The sequence below is a fragment of the Lonchura striata genome, chromosome 4A, assembly GCF_050655825.1.
Source record: "Lonchura striata isolate lonStrDom1 chromosome 4A, ASM5065582v1, whole genome shotgun sequence".
In the NCBI taxonomy this organism is placed as follows: domain Eukaryota; kingdom Metazoa; phylum Chordata; class Aves; order Passeriformes; family Estrildidae; genus Lonchura; species Lonchura striata.
In genome coordinates, this window is record NC_140742.1 from 3,920,284 (window position 1) to 3,935,480 (window position 15,197).

Here is a 15,197-nt window from a genome sequence, read left to right on the forward strand (position 1 = left end):
GACGGTGCCATGAATCTGAATATATTTCCAAAGTCTGCCTCCAGCCCTGCCCAGCTGGTGTCAGTCAGCAGAACCTCCCTGCTCAGCTGGCCTTGTGCAAGAGCTCTCTTATGCTTTTAGGCAATTCCCTTTTCTGATGTTTTGATTTTTCCTTTGCCTTTTCTCACCTCTCTGGAGCAGTTTCAGACTATCAGTCCATGAAGGCCTGAGTTATTTTGAGGGTCAGCTCATTTGTAACTGACTTTTTTTTGTTTTTCTCCCAGGGCAATATGATGGGGGTTGGAAGTGTTGGTTTGCTTTTATATAGGGGAGTTAATCTGATCAAAGTGCTCCAATTGTGCTCTATGCAAACAAATTCCTATAAATCTCAAAGCTGGTTTTAATCTGTGTCCTCCTTCAGCTTTTTTTCTACTTCTGTAGTGAAAGTGTATTTTTCTCATGTGTGTTTCTGTCATGAGCTACCTAATTCTGTTCTTAAACAGAATTCTTTTATTCCACAGAAATTAATTTGGTATATGAGTTCTCACCTAAAAACTGGTCCACAGCAGCCTGAATAGGAAGATTCTGATAATTAAGATGACAGTGGAGAGCTGTTTCCTCTCTTTGATTGCAAAAGAAATGTCCAACTCTTGGCCAACACGTCCTGGTGGCTCCTTCCCACGCAGGAGCTGTGTGTGAGTGTGTGCACGTGTGTGTGTCTGTGTATTTTGGAATCAGTCACGTTCCTCAGGCCCTCAGAGCACATCCTGTTATGAGGAAACAGCAATTCAATTGTGTCTTGGTGCAACAATACACAATTTTGGAAAAGTTTCAATGATAGTCACCAATGGATCATCAGGCAATGCTTCCCTGAAGGCATCACAGCCCAGCCAGGGGACTTGGAGGTTTTGATAAAAATGGAGAACTCTGCCCATTTTGTTACACTCTCACAAGAATTTTACTTTTCATCAGCAATGACAGAATCCCAGAATGGTTTGGGTTAGAAGGAACTTAAGGCCCATCCAGTGCCATGGCAGGGACACTCCCACTGTCCCAGGTGCTCCCAGCCCTGTCCAGCCTGGCTCTGGGCACTGCCAGGGATCCAGGGACAGCCCCAGCTTCCCTGGGCACCTCTGCCAGGGCTCACCAATAATAAAACCAACTTTAGGTGAGGTTTAACTGCTCTAAGGCTGTGGCACCCCTTTATTTTCTGAGTCTGCAGCTCCTGTTCTTAGGGTGCATCTTGGGGCACAGATACATTTCTAACCATCCTCTTTTATTTCTCTTCCCAATCCTCTATCCAGTCTTTTCATTAGCTTTTTTGGGGGGGGTTGGGTGGGAGTGGCATGTCACCAGGTTTCCTTTTTTTGTCAGGTATTGTTATATAAAGAAAAATTAATGTAAGGTAAAAAAGTAGATGCCTTTAAAAAGATACCAATAAATCATTCAAAGTCTGTCAGTTTTCTACACAGGCTGCTGGGAGAATAGATTTAATGGATCTACATACAACAGAGATTTTCTATATTGCTTAGGTTTTCTTATCTGGCAGAGCTTTGCATCATTTGGAACCAGCCCCAGTCGTGGGAAGACTCCACTGATTTCTCTCAAGGAGTGCTTTGGTTGTGGGGGAGTCCATGTATAACTTCTCTATAAGTGTTTCTGGATGTATATTTTGAGGCACAAAGCCTAAGAATACAGCACAGAATGTGACAATGCAGAATATAGAAAGAAGCTGTTGATTACCATTTGTATTTTTAGACTCCTCGTTTCAGGAGGATGCCAAAAGCAAACTGCAGCAGTCAGATCCAACTGCATTATTCCTCGTGGCAGCATAAAATAGTGAGACAATTTCAGAAACTAGATTAGGAATCATAGTTTTTCTTGCTGCATAAAATTGCTGAAATTGTATAGAAATCTGTATTGTGGATCACAAGTTAATGTAAAAACTCCAAGCTATTTTTTTTTCACTTTGTCTGTTTAAGCTACTGGGCAAGTTGTTACATGAATAAATTTATTTTCTTCCTCTGAAACTGTATAATATTAAATGCCATGTTGTTGGCATAAAATATAAGTTGATCAGACAGACAAAGATTATTATTCTGACAACTGTATACACAAGGGTATCATTGTACATTGAATTTCAGTGTGTAATATGGTATAAATCTTCATGAGAGACTCTACTTTTATTGGCTGCACAGAAGGTGCTTTTCCTTATTAAATACAGGAGATGGTCCCAGGGGGATTTTTATAAAAATATCTTTATCCATTTTTTTTTTCCCAGCCAGTCTCTGTGCCCTGGCAGGCTCCTGGATTCAGTGGGGTGAGGAATTCTCCCTGGAATGCCTGGATGGAGACACAGCCGTGCTTGGAATGTTTTACCTCAGCAGAACCCACACAAGCCTCATCTCTCCCTTTCCACAATCTCTGTCTGGAGCCTGCAGGACACAAAAAATCACCTTAATTCAGTGAAATGTTACCAGTGGAACCCTAAAATCACTCTGGATCTGCACTCTGATTCATTCCCGTTGCCATCCTCTCTTTCCACCTGCTGAGGATTTTGGGGACATGGGGACACCCACAGGCTCTCTTCTGCACAAAATGAAGGGCAAAGAGTGAGAGAATTGTGGAATTCAAACTGCATCCATCATTTTCCTGGCCAGTGCAGGGCTATCAGCTTTTATTGGCCACGAGTAATTAGGAGATTTCATCAGCTGCCCATCCAGAGGGTTCTCCCACCCTCCTGAATCAGCAGGAGAGTGTGGAATTTTATGGTTTCTCTCTTCCTCCAGGTTTGGTGTGACTGCATTTGGAGCAGATGAAATGCCAGCTCTCCGTATATTTATACATACATTCAACAAGTCCCTTCAATCTCCACCTGGCATCCCTTTCCCCATCTGTAAATGGGAATCAGGTGGATCTTTGCTGTGAGGCTTTCTGTGTCCCCACACCCCCCTATTTTGGGATTTTTACACGGCCCTATCCCACAGAGTGGGCGAGGTTTGGGGGATGAAGGCAGGGCTCAGATCTGAGCTGGGCACCCTTTCTTCAGATCAGACAAAATCAGGGCTCAAACTTCCAAAATTTTGCTTCTTTGCTATGAAAAGTTGTCAATTGTGACATGTGAAAACTTGGCATTATTAATTTTTTTTTTACAATTTATAGCATCAAAGTCTTCCCAGCTGTCCAAAATAATTTCATCCTGGTACTTTCTATTATGACTTTATAGTTTAATGCACTTAGAATACACCAGCACTTTTTATACCAGTACCAACTACAAAGTTAATATGCATCACCTTTATAGCATAAGGAAGGACTATGAAATGTTGTCTTTCTGCTACTGATTTGTGTATTATTATGTTGAGAGAAAGTAACAGCTGTAAGGACAAAATAACACTTATTTCACCACCCACGGGAACATGAAATTGCATATATTGTTTTTAAAATTAGCTATCACATGTAAGGTTCAATTGTATATAGCTAAATAATAAAAGTAAGTGCATTTTTAGGTGCTCTTCAAATGAGGTCACAGTGCTGATGAAGTTCTCAGTATTTTTCTGATTTTATGAGATTCCAGGGGCAGTGATGAGATGTGTGGCACACAGGTACAAGTGGCCAATTTAAAAATGCCCTAAATATAACTTGAAGGGCTAATCACATTTACAGTCCACAAAATGTGCATGAATGCATATTGATGTGATAAAACCACATGCACTGAGGAAATAATAAACTATTCAAGTGAATATGTATTATTCACTGCTAATTTTAATTAAGACTCAGTCTTAATTCTCATGTACAGAAAAGATATATTTTGGTGCATAGTTTCCACAGCCTCATTTTGCACTCTTTTCTTCTGTTAGAAGTAGGTAAATGTTTTTTAAAATTTTTAGGAGTGGCCTCTGGGTCTCCATCCTCTGCCTGGATGTTTGCAAACCCCACAGGGAGGGCTCAGGGCAGGCATTTCCAGCAAACTCTGCTCCCCACGGGAAGGACAGCACGAGCCAGGAGGAATAAAGGGGAACAATTCTTTCTCAAACACTGATCCAACTGGAACACTTCAAAATTTCCATCCAGGAGGAGAAATGATCACTGGGGCTGCTCTCCTCCAGGGCATCTGGAACTCGGAGCAAAGCTCCTGAGTTATTAGCTGGGTAGTTTAGCATTTATCTTCTGAAGTCACTGCCAAAGGCATACAGGCAGAATAAAGAATAACACCATATTGATAAATATGCATAATTTCCCCCTGCCTTCCACAAGAATTATATAAAATGGAAAAGCATAATTGGACTCATAGTAAATATAATCGATCAGAATTTATTTCAGGGTGGGTTTATCTTTTTTTTTCCCAGATTGAATCTTTTTAACATCAGATTTCAACCTGCTGTGAGTGACTTTTGGGTCTGATTTACAAATCCTTCAGATGGAGAATGTCATATGGAAACAAAATAAATGCTTCCTTGGCTGGGTTTTCCGGGTTATGAGAATTTATCTGATTGGGGGTGGGAGGAAACAGAAGAGAAACTGAGCTGTGCTTGCTAAGGAATGAGTTTGTCACCTTTAGAACCTGGGAGCTCCACTGGCCACCTGCTGGGATGGGGAGTCCCCAGAGGTCTCCTGTCTCTCCCATCCCTCTCTGTCCCACCACAATGGTTGTGGCTTTTGGCTCATCCTCATGGCAGATCTCCAGCCTGAGTGTGAGACTGAGAAAGGAAAGGATGGCAGACAAAAATCAGACAAAATCAGGGCTCAAACTTCCAAAATTTCTCTTCTTTGCTACGAAAAGTTGTCAATTGTGACATATGAAAACTTGGCATTATTAATTTTTTTAACAATTTATAGCAGAGTCACTGGGTGCAGCAATCCCGTCTCCAAGCTGCATTTGAAATGGCAAAGGAATTCACAATAAAGTGTTACTTCCAGTTTATAATTTCACGATCCTGTTCCTCTCTCAGGGGCAGAAGATCTGAGATGCAAATTGGATCTGCATTATTGTTTTTGTCTCTGAGGGAGCATCTTTATGGAACACTCAGCTCTGACAGAGGCTTGGTGAGAGCTGGCAGGTCTCTCTGCCTGCCTCCCACCACACACCTCATCATGGTGATGTGCCTTCATTTTACCCTTTTGATTATAAAGAACATTAAAACCAGAACTGAGAATGCTTTAAAATCTTTCCCGCTCATAATGTGATAAGCTATAGCCAAACAAGAGAAATAACTAAACATTTTTGCTAATTAGCAGATGGTTTGCCAAATATCTCACCTATTATTATTTTATTTTATTATTTTCCAAAAGCAAGTAAGAAATGGCCATAAGAACTACTGGCTACTGTTCAGGAAGACTTAATGGAATTACCTGTGGTGGTTGCACCAAAATAAAACATAAAAACAGAGATAGCAGAAGGTAAGAATGGCCAGACTGTGTTGAACCAGAAGGTGTCAAGCCCAGACGCTCCACAAGAATATTCCAAGGCACATTCCAGTGCCATCAAGGCCCTGTAACTCTGTGCCTACAACTCCATAAGGACATCTTTGAGGATGTCACCAGCCAAAGGTTGTACCTGTGTGTTTAATCACCCTAGACAGCTTAATCTTGATTAATTTAGCTGCTCCTTATGCAGGTTATGCTGTACAGCCTCAAAAGCTTAAAATTAAAAGTACATTTTTCTAATGTTAAATGATACTTGATTTGCAGCCCTTAATTTGCCCCTGTAGGTTAACATGTTTCATTACACCACTGTAGAGTTACAAATATCTTATGACAATTTCAGTTGTCTATTTGTTTATTATCTGGCAATAAACCCTCCAAAAAACTTATTCCCATGGTTTTGCCTTCACTTCCATTTCACACATGGTCACTGACGTGATTGCAGAAGTCTTTGAGTGGAAGGTGGGAACAAATTACTTCCTGAGACCTCATCACCCCGAATTATTCCATCAGTCAATACAATCTAGAGTCAACAATTTCCTTCAGTGCCAAGCAGAATTACAAACACCTCAACCTGTTTTTAACAGGCATGAAGAAGCAGAAACTACCACAGATTTTCTGCACAGAAAAAAAAGTTGTGGATTTTCATCTGAGCATCCCTCTCTGTGGAAGCAGCTCTCTAGCACAGCAAGCAGGACACTGAGCATCCTGTGCTCCATTTAATCCCACAGCAGCAGCAGGCTGGTGGCCAGGCAGTGTTTGTGGTTTGATGGCACTGGGAAAACCTGGAATGAGTGTCTGCTGTCCTTTCCCCACTCCTCCTCCCCACAAAAAGGACATCAGGCTGGTTGTTTTTCTTTCCTACCTGGTGGAATGTGCTGACGTGATTTGGGAAATGAGTAGGTGGTACAGGAGAGTTACAGGTTTAATGTAAGAGTCTGAACATCTGCAGACAAAATAAAAAATTTTATTTGCCTCCCTCTGGCCTTGTATAGTTCCAATAGACAACTGGGCCAGAGTTTTAATATTGCCAAATGTATGACCAAAAAATCACAGGACAGGTGGGTGTTGGAATCTGAGCTATTGATGATTCTGAAATTGTAGAAAGTCTCTGTCTTTCTGCCCCGCTGCCAAAGCAGAAGCCATAATTGGTCTGTGCTGGTTTCCAGGTTGTTTATTCTGTTGATCTCTCACATGTTCTGCTGCCCTGCCCAGCTCTGTCCTGCAGGGCAGCGTGTGGGGCTCTGCCCTCAGTGGGATGTGACAAACATTAAATACCAGAAACTCCCTGGGCTGCATTTACAATAACGTGCCAATATCTGTCACCTACGTTGGACAGTGTGTCCCCAGCCTGAACCAACAGAAAAATGCCAACACCACAGTGAGACATGGAGGGCATGAAGAAGGAGAAAAAGGACAAGGCACACCCAATTTCCTGCATCTTGTCCCCTTTGGACCCCTAATCTAGAACCCTAAAATTTTACTTTTGCCCCCATGCCACACTTAATTATTACCTATATCAAACACAGAGCTTGTAGTTCATCCTGTAAGACTGAAAACTCTTTTCCATGGGCAGAGATCACAACCAGTGTCTCTGGGGGTTCTGTCAAGGGGGTTCCTGACCCCTGCCAGGGTCCCAGACCTGCCAGGGTCCCAGAGGGAAGCCCTGGATTCCCACAGGTGGAAGGAGCACAGACAGCTCATGTCACACCTGACTGAGCCAACAAAGCCACACCAGCTGGAGGGCAGAGCTGGGAGCAGAGGCCTGGAGAAGGTGGGGGAGGAAGAGAGGAAGGATGGATGTTCTGGGAGGTGTCCCAGGGATGGGGAAGGAGGTGGCTCTGAGGATGCTGTAGACAGCTCAAACCAGCAGCAGCTGGCCAGGAACACCCTGATATTCCTGGAGCCACCCTGGGGACAAAAGCAGGGGATGTGGCTGCTCAGGCTGAGGATGAAGGCTGAGCTGGGGCACACTTGGGTTTTCTGCCCTGGCACAGGGAATCCTCCCAGAGCAGTGCCAGGAGCTCTGGGGACCTGCACTGATATGGAGATAACTGCATGGAAAATGTCAGGGCAGGTCAAATGTCTGTGTTTGGGGAGAAAAACCCTGACCCCTTCTCTGCCCTCAAAAGAAGAAAAACAGACTTAAAAGCAAAAGATCTTATATGGTGCTCCGAAATATCCAGCAGCAGTTTATCACTGGATTAAAATCTACAAGACATAAGTATCCAATGGTGCAAACTTCAAGCTCATTGCCCTATTCAAGAGGGAAAATAAAGTTTTACAAAAAACTCCTCAAACTTCCAAAATTAGCATCACCAAAGAAAATGTACCAGTGTATTTGTATATTCAGGAAAATGACTCCTGAAGGAAGTCTTCCCAAAATTACTTCTGGCTCTGTGTAATTCAGGGAGATAGATGCATATGCCCATGAATTGTTTAACTGGAGAAATGTCTTTTATTCCTGTATAGCAGATGCACAATGGGAATGGTTTATAACTTAGTCTTTTAAATAATAAATAAATGCTGACATTCTCAGCCGAGACATCCTGATTTTTGTGTACTGTGTAATACTGAAGTGTACAAATATTTTTTTAGAAAGAATTATTTTTCCCTTTTTAAAAAGAACATGAAATCTCAAGAATATGATAAAACATCACAGTTGGTTTCTAAATGCTTTGCATCTTAATACGGTTGAAGTTAAGGCAGTAAGTAATTTCTGAGTTTTTCCCTTGAGCCACGTAGTTCTTTTCATATGTAATTATTCTCTGAGTGCATTAGATAATGCTATGGTTCCCACAGCTGTATACACATCTATAAATCATTAATGAGGCAGTTAACTGAAACAAAACTATAAAAGATTTGCATTACCCGGCAGAACCCAGCCTTAATTGACTTCCAGTTATTTACAATTAATTTTTCCATTTGGAATAATGATTGCAAGCAACTTAGGGTTTTTTATTACTGAGGAATTAGATGCTGACTATTCATCAAAAGTTTTTACAGAGAGGCTGTGTCAATGGACAGCAATGAGCTGGAGGCAATGTGATTTTTATATGCACATACTCTCCCTCACCCTGGCTGAGGGGATGGGGTGGGAGGGGGCACGTGCAGTAAAATGCAGACAGGAGCCAGCACAAACTTTTTTTGTCCTTTTTATCACATACATAAGTTTAGCAACAATTAATTTATTCTCTTTATAGCATCCAGCTGAAAGGCAATAGGATGAATAGAGCTGGCTGCAGTTCTACACAGAATAAACTGCATGAATGAAGAGTGAGTAAATATTTATTTCCATCTTACAAGACTTTAAGATAGACACTGGGGAATAAACAATGCAGAGGCTGTCGAGTAAATATTATTCCATTATGCTATTTAAAAATTACTTTTATAGAGACATGGAGCACTGAGTAAATGCTCATTAAGTTGTCATTGTTTGAGTAAGGCCCGGGAGTGGGGCTGTGTGTCAGAGCCTGGACAGACACACAGAAGAGATCAGCTCTCTGTGCCATGTGAGCATAACTCTGGCTGACACTAATGGGCTGGGGATGTGTTCATCAGGAAGGGATGTCACCTTCAAATTCCTAATAAAACTGAAGTCAGAAATCACCAGGCCTATTTGCAGCAGCTGATGTTATCTTCCTTACCCTTCCCTTTCCAGAATGCTGAGCACATGGCAGGGGAGATCCTGTTTGGGAGCCACAGTGGGAAATGAGTAGTCTCGGGTGCTGGGGTGCACTACTCTGCATCCTTGGAAATCAATCCTTCTCTGAAACTGAGCAAATTATCCTTTAGTGATTTCCCCTTGCTACCCTTTGGGTACAAAACACAAACAATAAACATTTGTGTTGTTGTCTGTTCTCCTCCCTCAGCTGCAGCTGCCACGCTGAGCAAGTCAAATGTCCTGCTTTGTTGGATCTCAAAATGTCCCTCAGACATTTTTGGAGGTTCTGGGCCCAGGTCAGAAGCATTTGAGACCCTGGCAGGCAGCTGCAAACAGCTGTGATTTTGGGTTTGAACCATGGAATGATTTACCAACCTTGCAGGAAGGACAAGAAGTCACAAAAGTTTAGATATTAGAGTAGAAGTAGTCACAAAGTGGAGGGAAGAATTTTTGAGTGCTGCACAGGGGGGTTTTGGTTTTGTACATGGGGGTCAGAGGTATTGAGATGGAGGGATTTGGGCCTGTCCTGTCCTCCCTCTTTCTCCTTCCTCACCTCCATGTTCTTGGTGATGTTGGCACTCACAGATTGGTTTAGAGTGGAAAAGCACCATTTAATATAGGTAATAGGCATTGGGAAAAACTGTAACCATGTAACATGTAATGTACCATATAAAAGATAGAAAATCACCATTTAATATAGGTAATAGGCATTGGGGAAAACTGTAAACATGTAACACGTAATGTACCATATAAAAGAAAGAAAATCACCATTTAATATAGGTAATAGGCATTGGGGAAAAACTGTAAACATGTAACACGTAATGTACCATATAAAAGACAGAAAAGCACCATTTAATATAGGTAATAGGCATTGGGAAAAACTGTAAATATGTAACATGTAATGTACCATATAAAAGAGAGCAGCAGCCCTGGGTGGGAGAGAAGAAGCAGTCGGGGTCAGAGAGGATGTCAGGGTGTGTGTGTGCCTCTGCCTGAGCTGTGAGCAAACCACAGCAGCCCAAGGAGAAAATCTTTTAGATAACTTGCAATAAACTGCCTTGAGACCAACAACAGAGACTGCTGAGCCTTTCTCTGGAAGCTCGGGTGGGAGGAGAGACTTTTCCACCACACGGAGCCAGCCCTGACCTAGGGTAGGCTTCAGCACTGCTTTATTTTCTTGTTTAAAACAAATAATTTTGCTGTCCTTTGGCTAACATTTGAGGCTCTCCACTCGTGCCAGCTGGCTGGGCTGCCCTGAGCCAGGCAGTGCAGGTGAAAGCAGCCCTGTGAACACAGGGAGGGCATGGGGAGCTTTGATTTCTGTGCACGTGGTTCAGACCAAGAGACAGCCACTGGTGAACGTGAGGCTTTAATTCTGAGTGATGGCAAAGCAAGAGGCTGCTCTCTGCCTTATCAATAGGTGCCAGCAAGAGGCCACTGGAATTGATCTAGGAAATGACAAGCCAACGCTGGTGACCTTGAAAACCCTGCAATCTCCTGCTGGAGTCATTTTTCCCAGGTTCTGTTCTGCTGGGCTGTGCTGCAGAGTGTAATGGAAAGGAAGGTGACAGCCTGGCCATGGGTCATTCAGCCTGTCAGTAATTCCAGCCTTGGCAAATCAGCCCTGCCTCCTCACCAGTCCATGAACTTCACAGATACCTCACTTACTCATGCTGCACTGGCTACTGCAGCAGTTCAGCTGGAAAAGCACTTCCATGTGTGAAGTCTGAGAGGCTTTCCCTTTGGAAATCAGGCTGGTACCAGATAAGCAAACAATGTTATTATTTTCATTAAGATATCACATCCTGTCAACACACAACATTGGCAATTGAATTTCAAATAGCTGTGCCTTCACAAATTGTACAGGACAATTTAGACAGTGTTTTTGCTGTGTCCATGATCCTTCTTACCGGGCTTGTTGTCCTGGAGTGAGAAAAGCTCTGTTTGTAAACTCAGAACTGCAGTGACTCTTTATGCACAGAGGTGATATTGCTGACATTAAGTTTTTTCTCCAATGGGTCCAAAGTATCAAACTGACCAACCCCCTGTCCTGAAAAGTCTGATACCACCTGTCTTCAAGCAGAAAACAGAAATACTCTGGCTTGGTAGTTTGCTTTGAAGAAGCCAAAACCAACTTAAGTAAAACCAAAACTTTCATTTAGTGAAAATTTCTCTTAATTTCAAAAAAAATGATAACTATAAAAATAATGCAATTTACTTACAATTTTTTACAAATCAGGAGTTTTAATCCTGCAGGGTTTCTCATCCCAGTGGCAGAGTTCTCACTTCCCTGTGTCTCCTTCCAGCTGAGTTTGGTTTGGTGTAAGTGCCAGCACCTGTGAATCCAGGCTGTGGATTAAACACAATTGCTTTTCTCTTTTCCTTTTATGTTTTTTTCTTTTTTTTCCCCCAAGGTAGTATGAGCAGAATATAACATACTAGAAGAAATAAAGAATTACAGTCAGGATGCAAGGAATTATATATATTTTTTTTTTACCTTTGGAATGGAATTTCAATATTCAACTATAAAGAAAAAGCCATGAAAAGAATCAGAGCTTTTTCCACGGCTTTGCACATTGTAAAGTCATTTCAACATTGTAATATAGGTGTCAAACGTTACTAAATCAGCTGTCAAATGCTACCAAACACTTACTTTGCACAGGTGTAAATGATCACATAAAATGCAAAGCACTGATCTGACACCAAAAATCTCTGTGTACCATTTCTGTTTTCAGCAGCTTTACAGAACTATCAAGAAAAAGTCCAATAGGGAGTTTATTCCTTGTTATTTAAGCATTTTTGTTTTCTTACTTTCAGGGATGTGGTTCCCCCTCTGTTCCAGCTGACACCGAGGAAGAGAATGCAACAATTTGCATGGAATAGCTTTGGACTGATCTGCAAAGGACAGTATTATATTTCATAATAATGTTCCAAATGTTAAAGGATTTTTCCTGCCAAAACCTCTCTTTGTCATCATCAACTGATGGCACACAGCTCTGGGAATAAACACTTTCAGCTAATGGCAGGAATTGTCAGGGGAAACACAAAACAGGTATTTCTCCCTGACACAGAACGAAACATAAGATTAAAGTTAAATGCCAAATCCTACCAGCACTGGAGCAAATTAAGGTTTATTTTTCATTCCTGTTAATCCTTTCCTCTCTTCTTAGCTAATTCATCTTGTTTCACTTAGTGCCAGTGTTTTTTTGGCCAGTTTGGTGGATGGGGGGCACAATCCATTTTAGGCATCTGGCTTTGGGTAACAAGTGGAAGTTCAAGCAAAGCCCAGATCCTAAAGGAGCACCCTGCAGGCTCCTTGCTGTGTCCAGCTCCCCAAAGGCAGGGAATGTGACCAAAAACACCTCCTGCCCACCCTGCAGCACAGTCCAAAGGTGCCCTGGTCCATCCATGTGCTGCTGAGACATTCAAGTGCTTCATGCAGAGCATTTAAATCAGGCTGTGTACAGCAAAATCTCTTTAATAACCTTAATGCAGAGGGGTTGGACTGCAACACTTATTGTGAGGGGACTGTGACACAAAACTTACCATTATGAAATAATTTCAGGTAACAACTCAGAAGAACTGAGCTTGTCTCCACTGTTTTACTTTGGATTTTCTTGTGAAAAGTAAGTCTGGCCCGCTGGGGGCTGAGTGAAGCACACAGTGATTAATTAGAGCTGGACAGATTTTGTATAGTTCAATATGAACATGTCACTTCCCTGGCTGCTTCATCTCCATCTTCCCTCTGACCAGCCAGAATTTATTCCAGAATGCTTGCTCTGGTACCAGGAGCAGCAGGTATGTGTGTATATATATATATTTATATATATACACAGCAAAACCCTCTTTTCCCATAACTAACCACTCTTGGAGACAAAAAATAATAGATGCTGAAAGGGACCTTCTGCTCAGTGAATACACATTTCAGTGTCCTTTCTGAAAGAGCTGTGAAAGCATTTTCAAACATGGAAGGCTGAATGTATGTTAAGATAGTTAAACTATTATAAAGCATCCAGTTTTTAAAGTATCACTTATCATAAGAACATTTTAATGTATGGTGCTGTATTTGCTTTCACAATTTTGGATTATGTCAACAGAATCATATAATGAAGATGTAGTAAAATCTTACTGCATTTGTAACTGAAACTCAGAAAAATGGCAGTTTTTATTTTAAAAAATGAGCTCCAAAGAGAATTTTTTCCCTGGCTTAGATGCCCATACCCAAATGTTCATGTTCCAACAGAAGACTCAAACAGGTCCAGGTCCAAAGGCAAGGGTGGGTGCAGCACCCACAAAAGCTGCAGCATTTGTGCTCTGCTGACACTGAACTGGCTCATTTCAATTGATTCCTTTGATATACAAATATAAAGCAGTAGCAAATCATTATCCATCCATAATACATCATTATAAAAATACTTTTTTTACTGTCCTTCCATCTCAGCTTCAAATCATCAAAGACGCCCATATTTGCAGACAGAACTAAAGTCAGATTGTTTATGAACAGTGATTTTACATGTGCTTAAACATTTGCAGGATGTATTAGAAATGATGACAGCACATGACCTGGCTTAGAAAAGTCTCTGCAAATTCTTTGCCAACCCCAGCAAGGGCAGCAGGGCCAGTGGAAGCTGCAGGGGGAAGGTGGAAGTGCCTCTGTCAGTGCTGCTGCTGCCAAAGGCTCCAGATCCAAGCCCAGGCTGGGAATTGTCCCATGTGTATTTAGGGCTCAGTGCATGCACAGGCACAGGAGGGGTTGTGGAGATCAGCTGAGGCCATAAAGGAAATTTGTAACAATTCGGGTTAGCCTACATTTTGTCACGTTATCAAAAATAGTCTGTAAATAAATGTATTTACAGGCCACTTCCTTGTAAGCAGCAATTCCTTCGAGCAGCACTCAGGTTTAATGCACAGCCATGTCCTCACTGTGGACTGCTATAGATCCAGGCTTCAAATGGAGATTGGGCACTATGGATCCTCTGGGGTTTATGATGGTCTGCACCCCACAGGACTCGGAAGCCATTCCCTGGCCTGCGTTCCCTGGGATCATGGATGGCTCCGTGGCCCAGGGCACCCCACAGCTGGGCAGCTCTGAGGGAGCCAGAGCTGCCAGAGGGGCTGTGGGTGCTGCACCCCAGCACGCCCAGCTGAGTGTCCAACACTGCAGGAGGGGCTGCCCGGGTCCCTCTGCCCCACCTGCCAAAGGCCACCCTGGGCCAGGGGTGGCTCTGTGTGGTGGAAAAACTTCTCCTCCAGCCCGAGCTTCCAAAGAAAGGCTCAGCAGTCTCTGTTGTTGGTCTCAAGGCAGTTTATTGCAAGTTATCTAAAAGATTTTCTCCTTGGGCTGCTGTGGTTTGCTCACAGCTCAGGCAGAGGCACACACACACCCTGACATCCTCTCTGACCCCGACTGCTTCTTCTCTCCCCACCCAGGGCTGCTGCTGTCTTTTATATGGGACATTACGTGTGACATGGTTACAGTTTTTCCCCAATGCCTATTGCCTATATTAAATGGTGATTTTCTATCTTTTATATGGTACATTACATGTTACATGTTTACAGTTTTTCCCAATGCCTATTACCTATATTAAATGGTGCCTTTCTACTCTAAACCAATCTGTGAGTGCCAACATCACCAAGAACATGGAGGTAAGGAAGAACAAAGAGGGAGGACAGGGCAGGCCCAAATTCCTCCATCTTAAAACTTCTGACCCCCATGTACAAAGTAAAAAACCCCCTGTACAGCACTCAAAAATTCTTCCCTCTTCTTTGTGACTACTTCTATTACAATATCTAAACTTTTGTGATTCTTGTTCTTCCTGCAAGGTTGGTAAATCATTCCATGGTTCAAATCCAAAATCACAGCTGTTTGCAGCTGCCTGCCAGGGTCTCAAATGCTTCTGACCTGGACCCGGAACATTCAAAAATGTCAGAGGGACATTTTTGAGTTCCCACAAACACCCTGACAAAAACCACCCTAAATCCCAACCCCGAGAGCGCTGTCCCTCCCTGGGAGCCAGCTGGGGCTGTTCCAGTGAGGAGGAATGTGGGGAGGAAGGCTGAGCCTTTCTTTAACACCTTCCTCCCACACATTAGGCTGAGCTGACACCCAAACCCCTCAGCCTCCTGCCTTGTC

General features: G+C 42.6%; 1 long non-coding RNA gene across 1 annotated transcript in view; it reads left to right on the forward strand.

The window, feature by feature from the left end:
- LOC110471132 (uncharacterized) overlaps positions 1-14,593 on the forward strand; it is a 112,308-nt gene extending 97,715 nt beyond the window's left edge. The window contains exons 6-7 of the long non-coding RNA XR_014952396.1: positions 2,261-8,676; positions 11,882-14,593. This is a non-coding gene — a long non-coding RNA (uncharacterized LOC110471132). The remainder of the gene's footprint in view (positions 1-2,260; positions 8,677-11,881) is intronic.
- The last annotated feature ends 604 nt before the right edge of the window (positions 14,594-15,197 follow it).